The 23,188-nt window shown below is 34.1% G+C and overlaps 1 long non-coding RNA gene and 1 other non-coding gene across 2 annotated transcripts; one reads left to right on the top strand and one right to left on the bottom strand.

Annotated features, from left to right (window-relative positions):
• Nucleotides 1-5,810: 5,810 nt before the first annotated feature.
• LOC112714009 (small nucleolar RNA R71) lies at nt 5,811-5,918 on the top strand. Its single transcript, XR_003158967.1, has one exon. It is a non-coding gene; the product is annotated as a small nucleolar RNA R71 (small nucleolar RNA).
• An 8,336-nt stretch (nt 5,919-14,254) lies between these two features.
• LOC112710580 (uncharacterized) lies at nt 14,255-17,583 on the bottom strand. The gene is made up of 8 exons (XR_003156908.3): nt 17,460-17,583; nt 16,749-16,936; nt 16,543-16,666; nt 15,220-16,248; nt 15,053-15,132; nt 14,847-14,967; nt 14,702-14,751; nt 14,255-14,568 (listed from the first exon to the last, which is right to left on the bottom strand). It is a non-coding gene; the product is annotated as an uncharacterized lncRNA (long non-coding RNA).
• Nucleotides 17,584-23,188: the final 5,605 nt, after the last annotated feature.

The raw sequence follows: 23,188 nt of genomic DNA, 5'->3' as shown, positions 1-23,188 counted from the left end.
TTTAAGGGCTACTGGATATTTCTGCTTGCTTTTTTTTACAAGCTTCTTCTTTTTCACTGCTTTTTCTTGCTTCAAGAATCAATTTCATGATTTTTCAGATTATCAATAACATTTCTCTTTGTTCATCATTCTTTCAAGAGCCAACAATTTTAACATTCATAAACAACAAGATAAAAAATATGCACTGTTTAAGCATTCATTCAGAAAACAAAAGATATTGTCACCACATCAAGATAATTAAAATAATTTCAAGGATGAATTCGAAACTCATGTACTTCTTGTTCTTTTGTATTAAAAACATTTTTCATTTAAGAAAGGTGAAGGATTCATGGAATTATTCATATCCTTAAGACATAGTTACTGAATACTAATGATCATGTAGTACCGACTCAAAACATAGACAAATATATAGCATACAACTGAAAAACAGAGAGATAAGAATAAGGAAGTTAAGGAATGAGTCCACCTTAGTGAGGGTGGCGCCTTCTTCTTGAAGGACCAATGGTGTTCTTGAGCTCCTCTATGTCTTTTCCTTGCCTTTGTTGCTCCTCCCTCATAGCTCTTTGATCTTCTCTAATCTCATTGAGAATGATGGAGTGCTCTTGGTGTTCCACCCTTAATTGGTTCATGTTATGACTCAATCTTTCTAGAGAAATGTTGAGTTGTTCCCAATAGTTGTTTGGAGGAAAATGCATCCCTTGAGGCATCTCAGGGATTTCTTGATGATGAGCTTCCTCATGCGTCTCTTGAGATCCATGAATGGGCTCTCTTGTTTGCTCCATCCTCTTCTTAGTAATGGGCTTGTCCTCTTCAATGAGGATGTCTCCTTCTATGAAAACTCCAGCTAAGTTGCATAGATGGCAAATGAGATGAGGAAAAGCAAGCCTTGCCAAGGTGGAGGGCTTTTCGGCTACTTTGTAGAGTTCTAGAGAGATGACTTCATGAACTTCTACTTCCTCTCCAATCATGATGCTATGGATCATGATGACCTGATCCACAGTTACTTCGGATTGGTTGCTAGTGGGGATGATGGAGCGTTGGATGAACTCCAACCATCCTCTAGCCACAGGCTTAAGGTCCAGTCTTCTCAATTGAACCGGCTTGCCTTTTAAGTCTCTTTTCCATTGAGCTCCTTCCACACATATGTCTATGAGGACTTGGTCCAATCTTTGATCAAAGTTGACCCTTCTAGTGTAGGGGCGTGTATCTTCTTGCATCATAGGCAAGTTAAATGCCAACCTTACGTTCTCCAGACTAAAATCTAAGCATTTTCCCCGAACCATTGTAAGCCAATTCCTTGGGTTTGGGTTCATGATTTGATCATGGTTCCTAGTGATCTATGCGTTTTCATAGAACTCTTGAACCGTTAAGATTCTGACTTATTGAATGGGATTGGAGAGAACTTTCCATCCTCTTCTTCTAATCTTTTGTCAGATTTCTGGATATTCGCCCTTTTTGAGCTTAAAAGAGACCTCAGGGATCACCTTTTTCTTGGCCACAACTTCATAGAAGTGGTCTTGATGGGCTTTTGAGATGAATCTCTCAATCTCCCATGACTCAGAGGTGAAAGTAATTGCCTTCCCTTTCCTCTTTCTTGAGGTTTCTCTGGCCTTAGGTGCCATCAATAGTTATGAAAAAACAAAAAAAAACTATGCTTTTACCACACCAAACTTAGAATGTTGCTCGCCCTCGAGCAAAAGAAGAAAGAATAGAAGAAGAATAAGAAGAAGATATGGAGGAGAGGGAGAGAGGTGTGGGTTTTGGCCAAGGGGGAGAAGAGAGGGTAATGTTGTGTAAAAATGAAGAATAATGGAGGGGTTTATATAGTGGAGGGAGAGGGGTTTGGGTTCGATCATTTAGGATGAGTTTGGGTGGGAAAGAGATTTTAAATTTGAAGGTAGGTAGGGTTTATGGCGAAGAGTGGATGGATGTGATTGGTGAAGGGGTAATGGGAAAGAGAGATTGAGGTGATTGGTGAAGGGTAATAGGGAAGAGAGATTGAGGTGATTGGTGAAGGGTATAGTGTTATTGGATTGTGTGAAGAAAAGAGAAGTGGGGTAGGTGGGAATCATGTGGGGTCCACAGATCCTGAGGTGATCCTGTGGGGTCCACAGATCTTGAGGTGTCAAGAATTTCTCATCCCTGCACCTTTTAGGCGTGTAAAACGCCCTCTGTATGCAATCCTGGCGTTTAATTCCAGACTGATGCTTATTTCTAGCGTTAAACACCCAAATGTAGCTTGCTTCTGGCATTTAACGCCAGCCTGATGCTTGTTTTTGGCATTAAACGCCAGACAGATCCTTGTTTCTGGCGTTAAACGCTAGGCAGATGCTTTTTTCTGGTGTTTAAATGCCAGACAGCTCTTCCTCTATGGTGTGCTTTTTCTTCTGCTATTTTTTCTTCTGCTTTTAATTTTTGCAATTATTTTGTGACTCTACATGATCATAAACCTAATAAAACATAAAAGAACAATAGAAATATAGATAAATAAAAATTGGGTTGCCTCCCAATGAGCGCTTCTTTAATGTCAATAGCTTGACAGTGAGCTCTCATGGAGCTTTACAGATGTTCAGAGCATTGTTGGGACCTCCCAACACCAAACTTAGAGTTTGCATGTGGGGGTTCAACACCAAACTTAGAGTTTGGTTGTGGCCTCCCAACACCAAACTTAGAGTTTGATTGTAGGGGCATTGTTTGACTTTGTATTGAGAGAAGTGACAAACCCCAATTTGACGGTTTATCTTGTATTGAATTTAGGGGATTTTATCACTTTTTTCCCACATTTACCCAATGAATTAGCATGGTTTTGTATATTCTCCTTTAATTGTGCTTAAGAGTGAAAACATGCTTTTTAGGTCTTAAAATAGCTAAATGTAATTTACCTTGATTCCATTAGATGCCTTGATATGTTTGTTAAGTGATTTCAGATTTAGGAGGCAAAGATTGGATCAAGGAAATGAAGAAAAAGCATGTAAAGTTGGAGAACTCATGAAGAAATGAAAGAACCGGAAAGCTGTCAAGCCGACCTCTTCGCACTTAATTGATCATAACTTGAGCTACAGAGGTCCAAATGATGCGGTTCCAGTTGGGTTGGAAAGCTAACATCCGGGGCTTCAAAATGATATAAATTTTGCCACATGTTGCTTCGCGTTCAGGGGCGCGCACGCGCACTTTGCGCACGCGCGCCGATTCTGTCCTTGCCCACTTTAATGAAATCGTCCCCAGCGGTTTTAGGAGCCTTGTGGGCCCAATCCAACTCATTTCTGATGCTATTTAAGTCAAGTATTGAAGGGGAATCAAGATACTTTTCATACTTTAGATCATTAGTCATAGTTTAGTAGTTAGAAGTAGTTTCTAGAGAGAGAAGCTCTCACTTCTCTCTAGAATTAGGATTAGGATTAGGATTAGTTCTTAGATCTAGGTTTTAATCTTTGCTTTCTTCTACTTCTACCTTTCAATTCTTTGTTGTTACATTCACCTTCTTCTATTCTTTTATTGTAATTTCCTTTATGGTTGTTCTTATACTTTGTTGTAGATCTACTATTGTTCCTTCCATTTTCTTTCAATTCAATAAGAGGTAATTCATAATAATTGTTCTTCTTTGCTTTTCTATTGTTGATCTCTTGCTTTTGTAGTTAGATCTCTCTTTAATTCTTGCATTTAATAATGTTTACTTCCATTGCACTTTATGTGTTTGTTGAAATGTCTCTTTTAGTTTTAGTGTAGATTTTGTTCCTCTTGGCCTAGGTGGAGTAATTAGTGACACTTGAGTTATCTAATTCCTTTGTTGATTGATAATTGGAGAGATTGCTAATTGGTTTGGAGTGCACTAAAGCTAGTCTTTCCTTGGGAGTTGGCTAGGACTTGTGGCTCAAGTCAATTCATCCACTTGACTTTCCTTTATTAGCAAGGGTTAACTAAGTGGTAGCAATGAACGATTCTCATCACAATTGAGAAGGATAACTGGGATAGAACTTCTAGTTCTCATACCTTACCAAGAGCCTTTTATAGTTGTTAGTTTATTTTCATTGCCATTTACTTTCATGTCTCTTATCCAAAACCCCAAAACAACTCAAACCAATAACAAGACACTTTATTGCAATTCCTAGGGAGAACGACCCGAGGTTTGAATACTTCGGTTTATAAATTTAGGGGTTTGTTTTAGTGACAAACAACTTTTTGTATGAAAGGATTAATGATTGGTTTAGAAACTATACTTGCAACGAGAATTCATTTGTGAATTCTAAACCATCAAAAATCCAATCGTCAAGAAGCTTTTCGTGCTTCCTCTCCATGGTTACAGAGGAAGATCCTTGAGCTTTAAACACAAGGTAGTCCTCATTCAATTGAAGGACTAGTTCTCCTCTGTCAACATCAATCACAGCTCCTGCTGTGGCTAGGAAGGGTCTTCCAAGGATGATGCATTCATCCTCATCCTTCCCAGTGTCTAGGATTATGAAATCAACAAGGATGTAAAGGCCTTTAACCTTTACTAACACGTCCTCTACCAATCCATAAGCTTGTTTTATTGACTTGTCTGCCATCTCTAATGAGATTTCTTGCAGCTTGTACCTCAAAGATCCCCAGTTTCTCCATTACAGAGAGTGGCATAAGATTTATACCTGACTCCAGGTCACACAGAGCCTTCTCAAAGGTCACGGTGCCTATAGTACAGGATATTAAGAATTTACCAGGATCTTGTTTCTTTTGAGATAAAGTTTGCTGAACCCATGTATTTAGATCACTAATGAGCAAGGGAGGTTCATCTTCCCAAGTCTCATTACCGAACAACTTGGCATTCAGCTTTATGATGGCTCCTAGATATTGAGTAACTTACTCTTCAGTTACATCTTCATCCTCTTCAGAGGAAGAATAGTTCTCAGAGCTCATGAGTGGCAGAAGGAAGTTTAATGGAATCTCTATGGTATCTATATGAGCCTCAGATTCCTTTAGGTCCTCAATAGGGAACTCCTTTCTGTCTGGGGGACGTCCCATGAGGTCTTCCTCATTGGGATTCACGTCCTCCCCTTCCTCTTTGGATTCGGCCATTTTGATAATATCAATGGCCTTGCACTCTCTTTTTGGATTCTCTTCTGTATTGCTTGGGAGAGTACTAGGAGGAGTTTCAGTGATTTTCTTACTCAACTGACCCACTTGTGCCTCCAAGTTTTTAATGGAGGACCTTGTTTCATTCATGAAACTTAAAGTGGCCTTAGATAGATCAGATACTATATTTGCTAAGCTAGAGGGGCTCTGCTCAGAATTCTCTGTCTGTTGCTGAGAAGATGATGGAAAAGGCTTACTATTTCTAAACCTGTTTCTTCCACCATCATTAAAGCCTTTTTGAGGCTTTTGTTGATCCTTCCATGAGAAATTTGGATGATTTCTCTATGAGGGATTATATGTATTTTCGTAGGCTTCACCCATGTAATTCACCTCTGCCATTGCAGGGTTCTCAAGATCATAAGCTTCTTCTTCAGAAGATGCTTCTTAGTACTGTTGGATGTATTTTGCAATCCATTCAGACTCTGAGATATCATATTGACTTGTTGAGTTAATATTTTGTTCTGGGCCACTATGGCATTCAGAGCATCAATTTTAAGAACTCCCTTCTTCTAAGGCATCCCATTACTCATAGGATTCCTCTCAGAGGTGTACATGAATTGGTTATTTGCAACCATGTCAATGAGTTCTTGAGCTTTTGCAGGCATTTTCTTTAGGTGAATGGACCCACCTGCAGAATGGTCCAGTGACATCTTAGAGAACTTAGATAGACCATCATAGAATATATCCAAAATAGTCCATTCTAAAAGCATGTCAGAAGGACACTTTTTGGTCAACTACTTGTATCTTTCCCAAGCTTCATAGAGGGATTCACCATCTTTTTGCCTGAAGGTCTGAACATCCACTCTAAGCTTGCTCAGCTTTTGAAGAGGAAAGAACTTGGCCAAGAAGGCCGTGACCAGCTTATCCCAAGAGTCCAAACTATCTTTAGGTTGTGAGTCCAACCATGTTCTAGCTCTGTCTCTTACAGCAAAAGGGAAAAGCATGAGCCTGTAGACTTCAGGATATACTCCATTAGTCTTAACAGTATCACAGATCTGCAAAAACTCAGTTAAAAATTGATAAGGATCTTCTGATGGAAGTCCATGAAACTTGCAGTTCTGTTGCATTAGAGCAACTAGTTGAGGCTTCAGCTTAAAATTGTTTGCTCCAATGGCAGGGATTGAGATGCTTCTTCCATAAAAATTGGAAGTAGGTGTAGTATAATCTCCAAGCATCCTCCTTGCATTATTGTTGTTTTCATTATTTTCGGCTGCCATCTCCTCTTCTTTTTCAAAAATTTCTGTAAGGTTTTCTCTGGATTGTTGTATTTTAGCTTCTCTTAGTTTCTTCTTCAGAGTCCTTTCAGGTTCAGGATCTGCTTCAACAAGAATGTTCTTGTCCTTGCTCCTACTCATATGAAAAAGAAGGGAATAGAAAATAATAATAGGGATCCTCTTTACCACAGTAGAGAGATTCCTTTATGTGAGTAGAAGAAAATAAGAAGAAAATTTGAACACATGTAGAGGGGAGAAGAGGGTTCGAATTTTGAGTAGAAGAGAAGTGTTAGTAGATAAATAAATAAGTAAAAGAAGATGAGAGAGAGGAGTTTTCGAAAATTAACTAAAATAAAAGAAAAATATTTTTATTTTTATTTTAAATTAAAGTTAAAATTCAAATTTATAAAAAGGAATAAAATTAAAATTTAAAACAATTAGTTAAATAAAAAGATTTTTGGAAAAGAGGGAGGTGATTTTCAAAAATTAGAGAGAGTAAAGTAGTTAGGTGGTTTTGAAAAAGATAAGAAATAGTAAAACAAACAAAAAGTCAATTAGTTAGTTAAAAAAGATTTGAAAATCAATTTTGAAAAGATAAGAAGTTAGAAAAGATTTTGAAATTGGTTTTGAAAAAGATATGATTTGGAAAAGATATTTAAAAAGATTTGATTTTGAAAATTAAAATTGATTACTTGACTAACAAGAAACTAAAAGATATGATTCTAGAATTTAAAGATTGAACCTTTCTTAACAAGAAAGTAACAAACTTCAAATTTTTGAATCAATCACATTAATTGTTAGTAAAGTTTTCGAAATTTTGAAATGAAATTAAGTAAAAGATTTTGAAATCACTTTTTTAAAAAAATTTTGAAAATATAAAAGAAAAAATGAAAAAGATTCGATTTTTGAAAAAGTTTTGAAAATATAAGATTTTTAAAATTGAAATATTGACTTAACTAACAAGAAACAACTAATTTTAAAAATTTTTGACTAAGTCAACACAAAGATTTCGAAAATTATGAGTAAAATAAGGAAAAGATATTTTTTGATTTTTTTTGAATTTTTTATGAAGAGAGAGAAAAACAACTAAATGACTCAAAACATAAAAATTATGAATCAAAACACATGATACATGCAAGAACACTATGAATGTCAAGATGAACACCAAGAACACTTTGAGGATTTTGATGAACATCAAGACTTATTTTTGAAAATTTTCAAGAAAAGAAAAACATGCAAGACACCAAACTTAGAAATTTTCAATGCTAAGACACTATGAATGCAAAAATGCATATGAAAAACAACAAAAACACAAAACAAGAAAATTTAAAGATCAAACAAGAAGATTTGTCAAGAACAACTTGAAGATCATGAAGAATGCAATGCATGAATTTTTTCGAAAAAAATGCACAAATTTTAAAAACATGCAATTGACACCAAACTTAAAAATTGACACTAGATTCAAACAAAACACACAAAATATCTTTTGTTTTTATGATTTAAAAAATTTTTTTGTATATTTTTGTTTTCGAAAAATATTCTGAAAAAACAAAAAAGAAGAAAAATTTTTGAAAGATTTTTGAAAACTTTTTGAAAAGAAAATTACCTAATCTGAGCAACAAGATGAACCGTCAGTTGTCCAAACTCAAACAATCCCCGGCAATGGCACCAAAAACTTGATAGGCAAAATCGTGACTCATACTTTTCACAACTCGAACAATTCCTAGCAATGGCTCCAAAAACTTGGTGTACAATACTATGGTTCACACACATTCTTCACAACTTCGCACAACTAATCAGCAAGTGCATTGGGTCGTCCAAGTAATAAACCTTACGTGAGTAAGGGTCGATCCCACGGAGATTGTTGGTATAAAGCAAGCTATAATCATCTTGTAAATCTCAATCAGGCAGATTCTAATGGTTATAATGGTTTTCGAATGTAAAGATAAATAAAGCATAAAATAGAGATAGAGATACTTATGTAATTCATTGGTGGGAGTTTCAGATAAGCCCATGAAAATACTGTGTTCCTTCTGAATCTCTACTTTCCTACTGCTTTCATCCAATCATTCTTACTCCTTTCCATGGCAAGCTGTAAGTTGGGAGATCACCGTTGTCAATGGCTACCGTCCAACCTCTCAATGAAAATGGTCCAGGTGCGCTGTCACCGCACGGCTAATCATCTGTCGGTTCTCGATCATGTAAGAATAGGATTTACTATCCTTTTGCGTTGTCACCACGCCCTATAGTCACGAGTTTGAAACTCGTCACAGTCATTCAATCCCTGAATTCTACTCGGAATACCACAGACAAGGTTTAGACTTTTTGGATTCTCAAGAATAATGCCAATGGATTCTAGCTTATACCACGAAGATTCTGATTAAGGAATCCAAGAGATATTTATTTGAGCTTATTTGCATGTAGAACGAAAGTGGTTGTCAGGCACACGTTCATAAGTGAGAATAGTGATGAGCGTCACATAATCATCACATTCATCAGGTTCTTGGGTGCGAATGGATATCTTAAAGTAAGAATAAGCATGAATTGAATAGAAGAACAATAGTACTTTGTATTAATACTCGAGGAACAGCAGAGCTCCACACCCTTAATCTATGGTGTGTAGAAACTCCACCGTTGAAAATACATAAGTGATAAAGGTATTCATTGGTTCCGGCCCCAGAGAGGGAACTAGGATAACCAAGACTCCAATACGATAGTAAAAAGTTCTACTTATACTAAACTAGTTACTAGGGTTTACAGAAATAAGTCTAAGTGCATAAATCCACTTCCGGGGCCCACTTTGGTATGTGCTTAGGCTGAGCTTGAGCTTTACACGTGCAGAGGCTTCTCTTGGGGTTAAACACCAAGTTGTAACGTATTTTTGGCGTTTAACTCTAGTTTGTGACGTGTTTCTGGCGTTTTACTCCAGAATGCAGCATGGAGCTGGCGTTGAACGCCAATTTGCGTCGTCTAAACTCGAATAAAGTATGAACTATTATATATTACTGGAAAGCCCTAGATGTCTACTTTTCAACGCAATTGAGAGCGCGCCATTTGGATTTCTGTAGCTCCAGAAAATCTATTTCGAATGTAGAGAGATTAGAATCCAACAGCATCTGTAGTCCTTTTTTAGCCTCCTATCAGATTTTTGCTCAGGTCCCTCAATTTCAGCCAGAAAATACCTGAAATCACAGAAAAACACACAAACTCATAGTAAAATTCAGAAATGTAAATTTTGCATAAGAACTAATAAAAATATTCCTAAAAGTAGCTAGATTCTACTAAAAACTACCTAAAAACAATGTCAAAAAGCGTATAAATTATCCGCTCATCACTGCCACCAGACGTGACTGCATGGATGAATTCATTGGAGGGAGAGAATAGATAGTAGAATTTAAAATTTGAAATTAATTTTTTAGTTAAATATTCACCGTTTTATTTTTTACTATGCAACTCTTAGTAAATAATACACTTTATTGATATTTGAATAAATATATGAGTATTTTTATCAGTTTTGCTAATGTCGTTTACCCATTAATTTTTTTCAGTTACAAAATAATTAAGATTTATAATATCAGGAAAAATTCAAAAAATAACAAAAAACAAAACATAATACCCAGTACATTCAAATTAAAAAGCGTTGATTGCCGGTGCAAAATACAATATTTTTTCATCCATTTAATCGAGCAAATAGCCACGGTTATAAAATAGCCAAAAATAAATTTAAAACTATTGAATATCAGATAATGGCGGCTACAAACCGCCGCAAAATATGTTTAAAAAATACAACGGTCGACAAAATTGCAGCGGTTCAAAACTGCCAGAAAATGTCGTCGAATTCAACGTTGGCCAAATAAACCCCGCAAAATCAAATCTCCACTCCCATACTGCAACATTTCTTGAAGCACTAGTAACTCGTTTTGCAATGGTTTAAAACCGTCACTAATCCCTATAAAAATCGCTGCTAAGTATCGTTTCTCTTGTAGTGGTTGTTATGCATTTATTAAAATAAAAAATTTAAAATTTTCTACCACTATAGATTATTTAACTTTATGATATCTATTTGCTTTACATTTTTTATTTTTAATTTTTATATTTCTTGAATTTTGTGAAGAAACAAAATGTAAAAACAGTATAACATTACAAAAAATTACCAGAATAGCGACCAATTTAGCGACCAATTTTGGTGGTCGCTAAAACCTTGGTCGCTAATTAAAAAAAACAACCAACTTCGATTGCTAACCATTAGCGACCGATTTTTGAACAAAGACACCAAACCCTCACCATAGAGTATCGATTGCTAATATAATCAGTCGTTAAATGGTGACCAAATTTTTCGGCCACTAAATCGATCGCTGAGTATATTGGTTGCTAAATAGTGACCAACTTTTTGGTCGTGAAATCAGTCGCTAATTTGCGACCAGCATTTTGGTCTCTAATTTGTTACCAATGTTTCAGTCTCTAATTCGGTCACTAAGTAGAAACTATATTTTAGCAACTAACATTTGACTCACTAAATCGGTCGCTAATTAGCAACCAAACATTTTTAGTAACAAAAAACATTTAAGGGTTAGAAAGAAAAGATTATATATAAAAATAACAAGAGAACGTTGTTTATTTTAGTCTTACCATAGACAATTGATGAGCGGATATTTTATACGCTTTTTGGCATTATTTTCTTAGTGTTTTTAGTACATTTGATTAAGTTTTATTATATAGGTTTTAGTGCAAAAATCACTTTTTGGATGATACTTTGAGTTTTTGTGGTTTTCCTATGATTTTAGGTGATTTTTGGGTGAATCTAGCAAGTTTTGGAAAAGTCTGATTCAGAGGCAAAGAAAGGACTGCAGATGCTGTCAACTCCTAACCTCGTGCATTCAAATAGGGATATCTGGAGCTACAGAGGTCCAATTGATGCACTCTCAAAAACTTTGGAAAGCTAACTTCCAGGATTTTCCAAAAATATATAATAGTCTATACTTGTCTTTGGAAATAAAGTCCCAAAATGGGCGTTGAACGCCTAAATCACCCCCTGTCCGGTGTTCAATGCCCCAAAAGGAGCAAGCTCGGCTTTGAATGCCCAAAATGGACCAAATCCGGCGTTCAACGTCCCAAAAGGAGTCCAAGCATGTGAATTTACTCCAAACTCAACCCAAACACTCACCAAGTGGACCCAGAAGTGGATTTTCGCACCATTTAGCTTAGTTTATCACATTTTTGTTATTTTTAATTAATAGTAGCATCTTTTAGGTCTAGTATTTGGTTATGAATAAGAAACTTCCTTCCTCCTGAGGATCATGCCTCCCAGGAGGGGAGAAGCATAGACACATTACTATTATTATTTTCTGTAAGCTGTAAGCAACTAAACCTCCTAAGTTAGGGTTAGGAGCTCTGCTAATTCTCATGGATTAATAATATTACTGTTTCTATTTCAATATGTCTGATTCTATTCTCTTATACATTCATCCTTGTTCTACATGGGTTCCGTGTGAGTCCTGACTCGGATAGCATTGAAGTAAAGCTAGAGAATGCATTGCGGATTCCAAGAGAGTACCTGGGCAACTTTGGATACATGATATGAAATCTCGTTGACCGTGGGTTACTAAGGTCTCTGTGGCGCTAAGGCTAGAGTCAGAAAAGCAACACTCTTTGACTTGGAAGATCCGACCTTGTCTGTGGCATTTTGAGTAGGATCGCGAAGGGGAGTGGGTTGCTTAGAGCTTCATCTTCGGCTACAGTGAGAAGCCATGAGTCAACTTGATGAGAGGACATGAGTTACTCGAATATGGTGAACTGTTGTGGTTTAGAAAAGATTAACTTGATGAGAGGACATGAGTTAATCACTTACGGCTACCATTGAATGAATCATTCGTTATTGAAGTAGACAGTAAAAAAAAGTTAATCTGGAAATAAATAATATCTCCGAAGCCTTAACTGAATCTTTATCACTGTTTTCACATCAATCTGGTATTTCGTTCTTTACTATTTCGTTTAGGCATTCAAACAATCATCTTTTCTAATCGCCTGACTAGGATTTAAAAGATAGCCATTGCTTGCTCAATCCGACAATCTCCGTGGGATTCAGTTGTCGGGGAGTTCAATTTCGTGCACTATGTTTTTGGCGCCGTTGTCGGGGATGGTTCGAGATTGACAAACTACCGGACTATCTTGTTGCTTAGATTAGGTACTTTTTATGGTTTATTTGCTCTTTTAATTGTGTTTCTTGTTTTCTTTTTCAAAAACTTTTCAAAACATTTTCTTTTCTTTAGTAATCTTTATCTTTTGTTTGAGTCTTGTGTCAGTTTTTTAAGTTTGGTGTCCCTTTTTTGCGTTCATCTTTTTCTTTGAATGTTTGAAATTGTTCTTGCTTTCTTTCTTGATGTTCGAAATTTTCTTGATAATTTTTCTTGTTTGATTTCAAAATCTGTAAGTTTAGTGTCTTTTTGGTTTTTCTTGGTTTTTCTTTCCTTTAGCTTTTCAAAAATTTTTCTTGAGTGTTCTTCATAGTATTCGAACTGTTCTTGTTATTTTCTTTTGTTTGATCTTAAAATTTTTAAGTTTGGTGTCATTTTGTGTTTTTCTTTCCAAACTTTCGAAATCATAGTCAAATTGATTTCTAAATTTTTAAATTTCGTGTCTTTTAGTGTTTGCCTTTATAATTTTTCAAAATTCGAAAATTCAAAATTCAAATTTTAAACTTTCTTGTTATCTTTTCAAATCTTTGTCTTATCTTTTTCTTTAAAATTCAAAATTTTATCTTATCTTGTTTTAAATTCAAATTTTAAATTTCAAATTTCAAATTTCAAATTTCAAATTCTTATCTTACCTTAATTCAATATCAATTTTCAAACTTCAAGATTTCAAAATTCAAGTTTTAAAATTCAGATTTCAAATTTTAAATTTAATTTTCAAAATTTAATTTTCAAATTTTAAAATTCAAAATTTTTAAAATTTAATTTTCAAATTTTAAAAATAAAATCTTTTCAAATCTTATCTTTCCTAATCTATGTTTGACTTTTTCTTTCCAATTTTAATTTTCAAGATCTTCTTTTGACTTTTTCTTTTTAAATTTCAAATTTTCAAAATCAAATCTTTTATTTTATTTTCAAATCTTGTTAGTTAGTTAGTTATTTGTGTTATCTTATTCTTTCTTTTATTCTTCTTTCTCTTTCCTTTTTTTCAAAACCTTCTAACTACTCTCTCTCTCTCATCCTTTTTTCAAAAATTTCTAATTCCTTCTCTCTCTTCTCTTTTTTAATTTCAAAACGTATTTTAAAAAAAAAATTCAAATCTTCTGTCTTAATTTTAAAATCTTATCTTATCTTGTTGACTTTTTTTTTCGAAATTCAGTTTTGCAAATCTTTGGTTGACTCTTTCTTTTCAACTTTCAAAAATTTTAAAATCAAATCTTTAATCTTATTTTTAAATATTTTTAATTTATTTTTTGCTTGATCTTGTTTTAATTTTAACTTTGGTGTTTCATTGGTCTTTCTTCCTATCAAATTTGAATTTCAAAATCTTTAATTGACTTTCTCTTTTTAATTTTCGAAATTTCTAATAATTTATTTTTTAGTTTCTTAATTTATTTTCAAATTAATTCAAAAAAAATCTTTTCTTGTTTTTTTGGGATATCTCGCTGGGAGTTCTTTAAACTTTGACATAGAAACTCTCACTTTTTATTGTCTCTTGTTTGTGCAGGAATACTGAAATCACTATGGATCTAATTGGGAATGCACAACCCAGAAGAACTTTAGGGTCTTATATAGCACCTACTCCTGACTTCTATGAAAGCAAAATCAGTATGCCTCCTATTGGAGTAGCTCATTTTGAGCTCAACCCATAGCTAATCACTCTAGTGTAACAAATCTTCCAATTTCAAGGATTTTCACAAGAAGAACCCACATAATTCCTTGCTGATAGTTGACATAGTAAGAACTAGTGAAGTAGACCAGGATGTCTACAGGCTATTACTTTTTTCATTTGTTGTAAAAGGTCAAACAAAGAGGTGGCTGAATAATCAGCCCAAATTAAACTTGAAAACATGGAATAAACTGGTAGACAAATTTTTGAATCATTATTTCTCTCCAAAGAAGCTAACCCAACTAAGACTGGACATTTAAGGTTTCAGACAGGAAGAGAATGAGTCTAAAGAAAGAAAAGAAACTATATATATCCCCATTACTTGCTTGCATTTGGGTATTTTTTGCCACATTTGTCTGCAGCAGATTGAAGGCACCATTTACAAAAGCTGTAAATATATATTCAAGATTTTGAATTAGAAATCTAGGATATGAAAATCAATTAATTAATAGAAATTTAAAAAACGGCCAGGACAAATCATACTAAGTAAGAAATTCAAAAAAAAATTATTTGAAGTGTACCTGTGACCACAAGGGGTGGTACTTGGATCAAAGCATATCTCCAAACAAATCTGCACAATGATATATAAAATCAAACATGAAATGATTTCGAAACTAGGAATTTATGAACCTTGAAAACAATGATATCGACATCAAAACCACTCACTGCACAAGAAAGCTCGTCTCTGAGCTTATCAATGCAGGGAAGTGCATCAACATTGGATTCCTTCCCTCCTTTTTTACTCTCTTCGTTTACAGTGGCCTTCTTTTCTTTAGTCTTTTTCTATCTGCATAGTAATGATAACATAAGAATCTATTATGAAAGACCAAGAACCCTAAACCCCAAATTGAAAACAATGCAAATAAAATAACCTTTTCTTGGAGTGTCTTCTTCGTCAAGATCAAAATCAGCCACTCATATCGATTCTAGGGAACTCTGTGCCCTGCGTTTCCTAAACACAAAGTTCACTCCAATAATCACATAATTGCAATAACGCAATTCAAACAAAAAAGCGTTGAAGAAAGCAGGATTAGAATACCTTCTTGAATTGGTGGGTGGAGTCTTGGAGTTCAAGACAAAGCGCTTCCTGTGTTTGAAATCTCTATCTGGTGTGTCTTCAACGACGAGGCTCGCGAGAAGCAGTGCCTCTTCGTCCTAGCCGGCAATAACTGCGGCAGATTTGAATCGCGGACTCAAAACGGCATCGTTAAGGTTTTGGCTTTGGCCATTTCCCTCAGTTGCAGGGTACTTCTGGTTTCTCGGGCTTCGTTTTTGGTCTTCACTCACCATTTTTTTCATGCACAATAAACTAACTTGCATACTGTTACACCAACTAACTTATTAACTATCTTAGTGACTTAAGTTACAAGGAATAATCAACTAAACTAAATGTCAACTATCTTAGTAACTTGCATACAGTGACTAATATCTTGCATAGCATTTAAGTAATGCCATTGTAACAGAAAATTCATAATGTTAAAAGTGAGATACAACTCCAGTAACAGAAAATTCATAATGCTCCATTCCAGTAAATTGCTCTATAACAAAGCAAATATCTTGCATCAGCTTTTACTAACCTTTTTTAACCCCATTAAAAAGGGTATGTTTGGTTACATAGGTGGGAACCAGAGACAAATAAGCATTTTGCAACAAAAATGAAGCATATATATTTATCCTCATATTTTGTTACTCTAAGCAACTGAGTCTAATTTTTATTTTCAGCTACAAATTTCCTATATACTCAAACAAGCACACTAGAATCAATACCAATCAACATACATGAACAACAGCAACCATCTATTTTGATTAATTTAATTGGAACAAAAAAAAAAGGTTTTTCCCCTGTGTTTTTTTCTAGTTGATTCAGTTTTATAGCAACCAATAAACAATTACTAATTACATCAGAAAATTGTGATAAAATGAAGTGGTTTACATACGGGCGAGGCAGACACTGATTTTATTTTTGAGGTGTCATGGCCTCTAAACTGTGCAACAGCCTTGGCCATTTGAACTCGCGATACCTTATCAGGTCGACCAGCATTCAGTAGCAATTGTATTTGCTTATCCTCTATAAAAAAATCAGAAAAGTAGAAATCATGGCTGCAAAATTAGTTCAAAAAGAATAAAGAGAGAATTTGAAAAGGGCTAAAAGAAAATGAAAATGCCAAGGAAAATCATATTTACATGAAATTCTGTATTTATATGTAACTCAGTTATAATATATGAATAATTTTCATAGATAGGAAGTAACCCTTCTCCAATATAATGTTCAGAATGACATACTAAATCTCTCATTTAGATCTTCTTTTACTTAAAAACATTTTGATCAATATATAAGCTTTGGTTCTAAAACTCCTATTACCTGATATTCATAAGCTTGGTAAAGCTAGTATTATATTTACAAGATCCTTAATAAAAATCGGACAACAGAATTCATCGTGAAAGAACTGCACTTCTTCTCCTTTAGCAAGGACGCCATCCATCCACTGCATCAAGAGATAGATTTAATTAATAGCATCGAGTAACTATTAAATAATAACATACAAAGTTCAGATATTGCATATCCACCTGAATTGGAAGAGATTTTGGAACAGGTGAGACTGTTTGTGGTTCATAGATGATACTGCTTCTCAAAATTGCATAACTCGAGTAATTTTCGGAAATGAACTGCTCAGCTACGTCTTTAGTTTTACCATAAACATGTACCGGAATAGCAATGTCTTTTTCCTTGTAAAAGGGCTTTTCCCCTTCATAAACTGATGAGAAGAAATATAAATATAAGAATAAAGCATTTGTATGATAAGAAAAACTGATAAAGAAAAATGGAAAGCATTCGTATGCTGTTACATTTGCATAAAACATATGATAAGAACAAAGCTTAATTAAGCATTTTATAGTATAGATTATGAAATTATCAAGGTTTATATTTTTCTTTTAAGGTATGTAAGATGTAATATTTCTATATTAAAGAACAAAGAGGTAATATGGACTTCCCAAATTAAACAAAGTATTCTTTGTAATCATCATCAGTTTAATTTCCTTAAAGAGGCTCCAAGCTATTAATCTTCATGAAGATAATTTAACTTTCAGAAATTTGTTTTATCCTATTTCAAAAGATAAAAGGTATTATATTATTAATTACATGATTTAGTTCTCAAATAATAATAATAATAGACCCATCATATGCTGGTTAATCAACTTATGATCTAATCCTCAGCAACCTAACATCACATGCACCATCATGTACCACTTGAAAAGATATCAATGAATAATGAATACCTGAAAGAATAGATCAGTGGGGAATCTGAGCGATTTAACAGTCCAATAAGCCATCTTGTCCAGAAATGTTACCAGCGCATGGTGCTTCTTCAAATCAGTGTTCAGATCTGCTTTGTATGTCTCCAATGGCTTCATTATATATATTCAATAAAACAAAAGAAAACTTTTCAAGAAGAAAATAAATAACAATAGATTTGAAAATAAATATCCTAATTGATAAAACCAAATCAAAATAAAAATACAGAGACATTCTCTGAAATTATAGTGAGAAATCAAAATCAGAGATACGAAATTAAAGTACCTTGATTGAAGGAGAAAATCAGCTTAACCAGAAGAGCGTTGTTGTTGTTATTGGAGAAGAAGTTACCACAAAAGGCGACGCTGAGAAAAGAACGTCGCGAGGCGAGCAACGACAGATCTGAACGCGGATGCGACAATCTACGACAATGGCGGAGCGAGTAGAGGAAGTACGCAGCGAGTATAATACCCTACCACACAAAACTTTACACCTAAGATGCAAAACAGAGGTGGTGTGATATTACGACTTCTAAAATAAAAATATATAATAATATTGAAAAGGATACAGTATACGAGGAGCTTTGAAAAACGGTTAAAGCAAAAATTGTAAAATAAAAAGCGCAACGCTCCGGAAACAATATTACTTGTGTGTGAAGACACTAAGGTTCAAAGGCATAAATAAACAGAAAGTAGGAATAGAGGGTCAAGAATACAAAATAACAAGCTCCTAACTCAACTTGCGAAGTTAAGGTTGGCCGGAGAATATTTACATACAGAAAATACAGCTAATAGCCCAAATTACATGTTTAAAATCCTAATTCTCCATAAACCTATAGGAGGTACAAAATAAAACAAGCATATATATATATATATATATATATATATATATATATATATATATATATATATATATATATATAGCAAAGGACCAAAAGTAAATTCCCAATATTAATCCACTCCACTGCAGAAGCTCCAGACGCCTACCAAGGTGATTCTCGACCTGAATCTGAAAAATAACAACATAGTATGAGATGAGAACCAGAGGTTCTTAGCATAGTAAAAGTGCCATGCACATAAGATATAAGGCCATGGGAATGCCAGAGACAATCTTAGGACGCCGACACTAAAACCATAGAGCTTAAAATACAAAAACAGAAACCATAACGAGTGGTTTTCTAAGGTTCTAACTTAAACAAATCTTGAACTAGATTGAACTCCTTAACTTCCCTGTCTTTCCTCCAATCCTCCAACAACAATGATACTGTACAGACAATCAAGCAAGAAAGGGCAAAGTATACAAGTATTGCAATTAGCAAATATAACAATTAACATAATAATTCACTTTGGCATTCTCAATTAATGCACAAACAAGCAAAGCAAACAATATGCATATGATGCATGCCTGTCCTATTACTGATGATATCATCTGTTAGTTATATAGCCAATCCAACACGTCCTGGTAGCTAACCATAGACAGAAACATCCATGCAGAGCAAGTGGGTTTGAGCTACAACCCCCTTGCTACTACTCACTTAAACTAGAGCCAGTGGAATAACCACTACTGCGGCTACTACCCAGGCGGGAGTTTAAAAAGCTCGACCTGGAGCAAGTGGAATCACCACCATTGCTACTACTACCCAGGCATCACAATCGCTGACCTGGAGCAAGCGGGATGAACTGCAGCCCTTGCTACTGTCCAGGTATCTCAAACATACATTCATTTATCCCAAATCAGTTCAATCATTAATCATCACATCATTATCACAAATGTTCATCATTTCCATAACACTTTCACACTTCTCAATCATGATTCATCATATTTTCAAGCTTTCTTCTCTTGCAAGAAGTTACCACCCCTTCCTATCTTCACCTCATCACTAAGCATACAACTAAAGTTTAGGGACTAAAGAGTGAAAATAGAGGTTTAGAGGTACAAATTTTGGTTTTAAATACAAAATGTTCATTTGCTGAAAAACGGGGCTATGCATACGAATGTCATGTGTATGCGTACGTATACGTGTAATTTTGCCCAGGTTACGCGTACGCGTGGGCCACGCGTATGCGTGAGCGAATATTTTGGCCCATTTCGAACGGCTAAGTCTGAAAATCTGCATAATTTTAGTTTTGAGTCCCAAACTTCTGATGCGCATAACTTTTTCGTTTTAAATTATTTTTTATCCGTTCTTCGGATGACGTAAACTTCACGGACCCAATTTTTTATGAATCAAGTTTGGAATCATTTGGCTGTCCGAAAGTCAAGTTATGGCTTACCAAAATTCGGCCAAAAATTATTTTTTTACAAAAATCTCAAACCTCAATTTTTTATCAAGTCACCTTTCAAAAATCAGCCTATAATACTCAAATTCAGCACCAACTCATACAATATCATAGCAACCTCACTCCACATCCTTCCACCACCCATTAAACTCCAATTTAAACAACTCTAGCACATGAACTTCACACTTATATCAATAAGAACATCAATAATTCATTATCTATACAAATTCATTACTATCAGTATGTCAATCATCATCATAGCATCATTTAACATTCTATTTCCACACCCAATATTCAATAATACCCAACTCCCAACCTTGTTCACAATTACCATCATCATGACACTAAGCAATTCAACATATACATGCATTTATTCTTATCCTATGGTCATCTAGCCTAAGTTTTCACAGAATATTATATATTAAATACGAGAAACCAAAATCATACCTTACCAATTTTTACGTATTTTTCAAGGCAACCCACCAAAGCCAAACACAACCCCAAAGGTCCAAGATCACCAAAGCATTGACACCTAACCTCCACCAACTTCTAATGCCCACAATTCAAGCTCCAATATGTATATATATACACCTAAATTCACATAACCACACATATATATCCAAATCATAATACCTAGCACACAAAATCATAGAATTGACTAGGGTTAACGATCCTTACCATACCCACGGACCAAACGAACCAAGTCCAACAAGTTTCACAAGTTAAATCGAACCTAGAGTACCAAAATCAATCAAAATCTCAACATAGATACTCATAAATTTTGAAATTCAAGAGGTAGAAAAATTGGAGTGAGGGTGTGGCTTACCTATGAAATTGTTCCGATAGATTCGTAGAGCTCGACGTGGTGGTCGTGTGGCCGCAAACGGTGCAGCGATCGGAGCTCAAAATGAGAAGATATAGTGGTTGAAATTGGAGTCAAGGGTTTTGAGTTCTTCTTCCCATCCCTGATAGGTTTTGCAGCATGAATAAAGAGAAAGGAGGAAGGGGAAGCTGTGTTCATTAAGTGTTATTGGGCTGAATTGGGCCTTGGGCCCATTTTGGGTATATTTCGGCTCGTTCGGTCTAATTTTGGGCCAAATTCTTTGAAATTCGTGTCAAAATTCTTGTTTTGATTTGCTCTATCTTATTTTATTATAAATTTACATTCCTAATTTTTTTTATTAAACTTTAATTTATTAGTTAATTATTCGCTAATTTTACGGAATTTACAACAAGGGGCAGACAACGATAAAGACTCGAGGAAGAGGGATGACACCGACAATCGAGAATGGCTCCGACAAGAACAGCGCTGACTAAAACTCAACGAAAAGTGACTTCTCTCTCCACTCCGCCGGAGAGTGAGAGAGGCAGCGAGAGGGACGTTGTGTGAGGATTGAAGAGAGAGCTTAGGGTTAGGGTTGAAAAGTGATGATTTTTTTAATTTATTTTGAAATCTAATTTATTCTTATTATTTAAAACATACTAATTAATTTGTAACTTTTGTTTTTTAGTTGGTCGCAAATTCAGTCGCTAATAGCGACCGATTTAGTGACCAATTGCTCTAATGCTAAGATTTTATAGTTGGTCACTAAAATCGGTCGCTATATTAACCCTTTGCAACCAATTTAGTAACTGTTATCTTAGCGACCAAATTAGCGACTAACTATTTTATTAACATATTTTTAAGTCAATTGCTAATTCGGTCACAAAATTATAAAATAGCAACCAATTTAGCGACCGAATGCTTTAAAACCAGCATTTTCTAGTTGGTCGCTAAATCGGTTGCTATCTTAACACTTAAAACCGATTTAGCGACCAACTTCTTAAAGATCAACCATTATTAGGCTTGTTTTTATATTGCTCGCTAAATTAAAAATAGCAACCGATTTAGCCACCAACTACATATCCTAAAATCTTGTTTTTTTGTTTTAGTTGCTAATTCGGTCGCTAAGTTAAAAAAAATAGCAATCGATTTTAGCGACCGACTACATTGGCTTTGTCATTAGTAGTTAAATCGGTCACTAATTTTTATTTTAGTGATCAATTTAGCGACCAAGAGTGGATAGTTACTAAATTGGTCGCTAATTTAGTAATCGATTTTTTTAAAATAAAAAAGTTTGATTAATTGCAAAATCAGTCGCTAATAGGGACCAATTTTGTTGGTCACTAAAATCGATCGCTATTTTATAGTTTTTTGTAATTTAAATAATAAAATAATATTTTTGAATATTTTCTTTCATAAATTTTGAAAATAAAAAATATTAAATATAAAAAATAAAAAGTATGAAAACGCAAATTAAACTTGCTCTAATTCTATTAAGATTATTTTAATGTAACTTTTTATTTATATCTTTATTTATAACTATAGTACACTTGATTAAAAAACCAAAAAAGAAAAATTAACTACACTATATATATATATATATATATATATATATATATATAATAGATTTTAGATTAAATTAATTCAAATACTCTAAATTCTATTGAAAATAATATATAATTTCTTAATTTGCCTGTATTTACAAAAAAAAAATCTTATACATATTTTCGAACGAATTGAATTAATTGAGAATTAAGAAGTTCGTGTTTTTGCATGCAGTGGTGGCTAATGTGAATTTTCGCTTCCCATTCCATGGTCAATACGGACAATACCATTGTACTTAGTGGGAGGAATAAAAACCATGGTCGGATGTACCCATCGCATGGTTTTATTTTTCCATGGTTTCAGGTTTCAGACTTCTTCTTAGCCAATAATTGATACTCTTATTGGAGCATAAAAATCATGGCATAATGGTCGTACTTTAAAAATGAGTAAAAGAGACAAAAAGTGTTATATAACATTGACAAAAACCCCTGACCAAAAAAAAAAAAAAAACAAACAAACATTGACAATAACAAAATTTTGCTACTTATTTTGTTCGTCGTGTGAGCGAAATATACATATATTTATCTCCTTTTTTATTATAATGGAATTTGGAAATATATATGTAATGTGAAGTAGAAATGTAAATACTCTCATATTTATTTCTATATATTAATAATGATTATATTTATTTCATTTATTTAAAAAAATCAATTTTTCTTTATTATTAACTGGAGTTTACTATATACATTAAATAATATTATTATATCTCATCATGTACCATATATTATGTGTATTTCTCATATTATATGATAAAATTAAAATATTTGAAGATATAACCGAGTAAATGGAGATAGAATAAACCTGTAATGTGTGTGAGTGTATGAAGAACAAGCCACGGGGAAAGGAGAGATGTCGGTCTCTGTTGTTAATATTAAAGTATATAATAATTAATTTAATTCAAATGATGGGTGGTAGCTAAGGGTACCCTTAAGGTGTATTTGGACTTTGAGGATTTAGAAGTGTTGGTAAGGTAGTGATGGAAGAGGGTTTTAGAATTCTAGAGTTT

This window comes from Arachis hypogaea, chromosome 9 (assembly GCF_003086295.3).
Source record: "Arachis hypogaea cultivar Tifrunner chromosome 9, arahy.Tifrunner.gnm2.J5K5, whole genome shotgun sequence".
NCBI lineage: Eukaryota > Viridiplantae > Streptophyta > Magnoliopsida > Fabales > Fabaceae > Arachis > Arachis hypogaea.
Note: the sequence above shows the minus strand (reverse complement) of the source record. Positions and strands in the feature narration are given on the sequence as shown.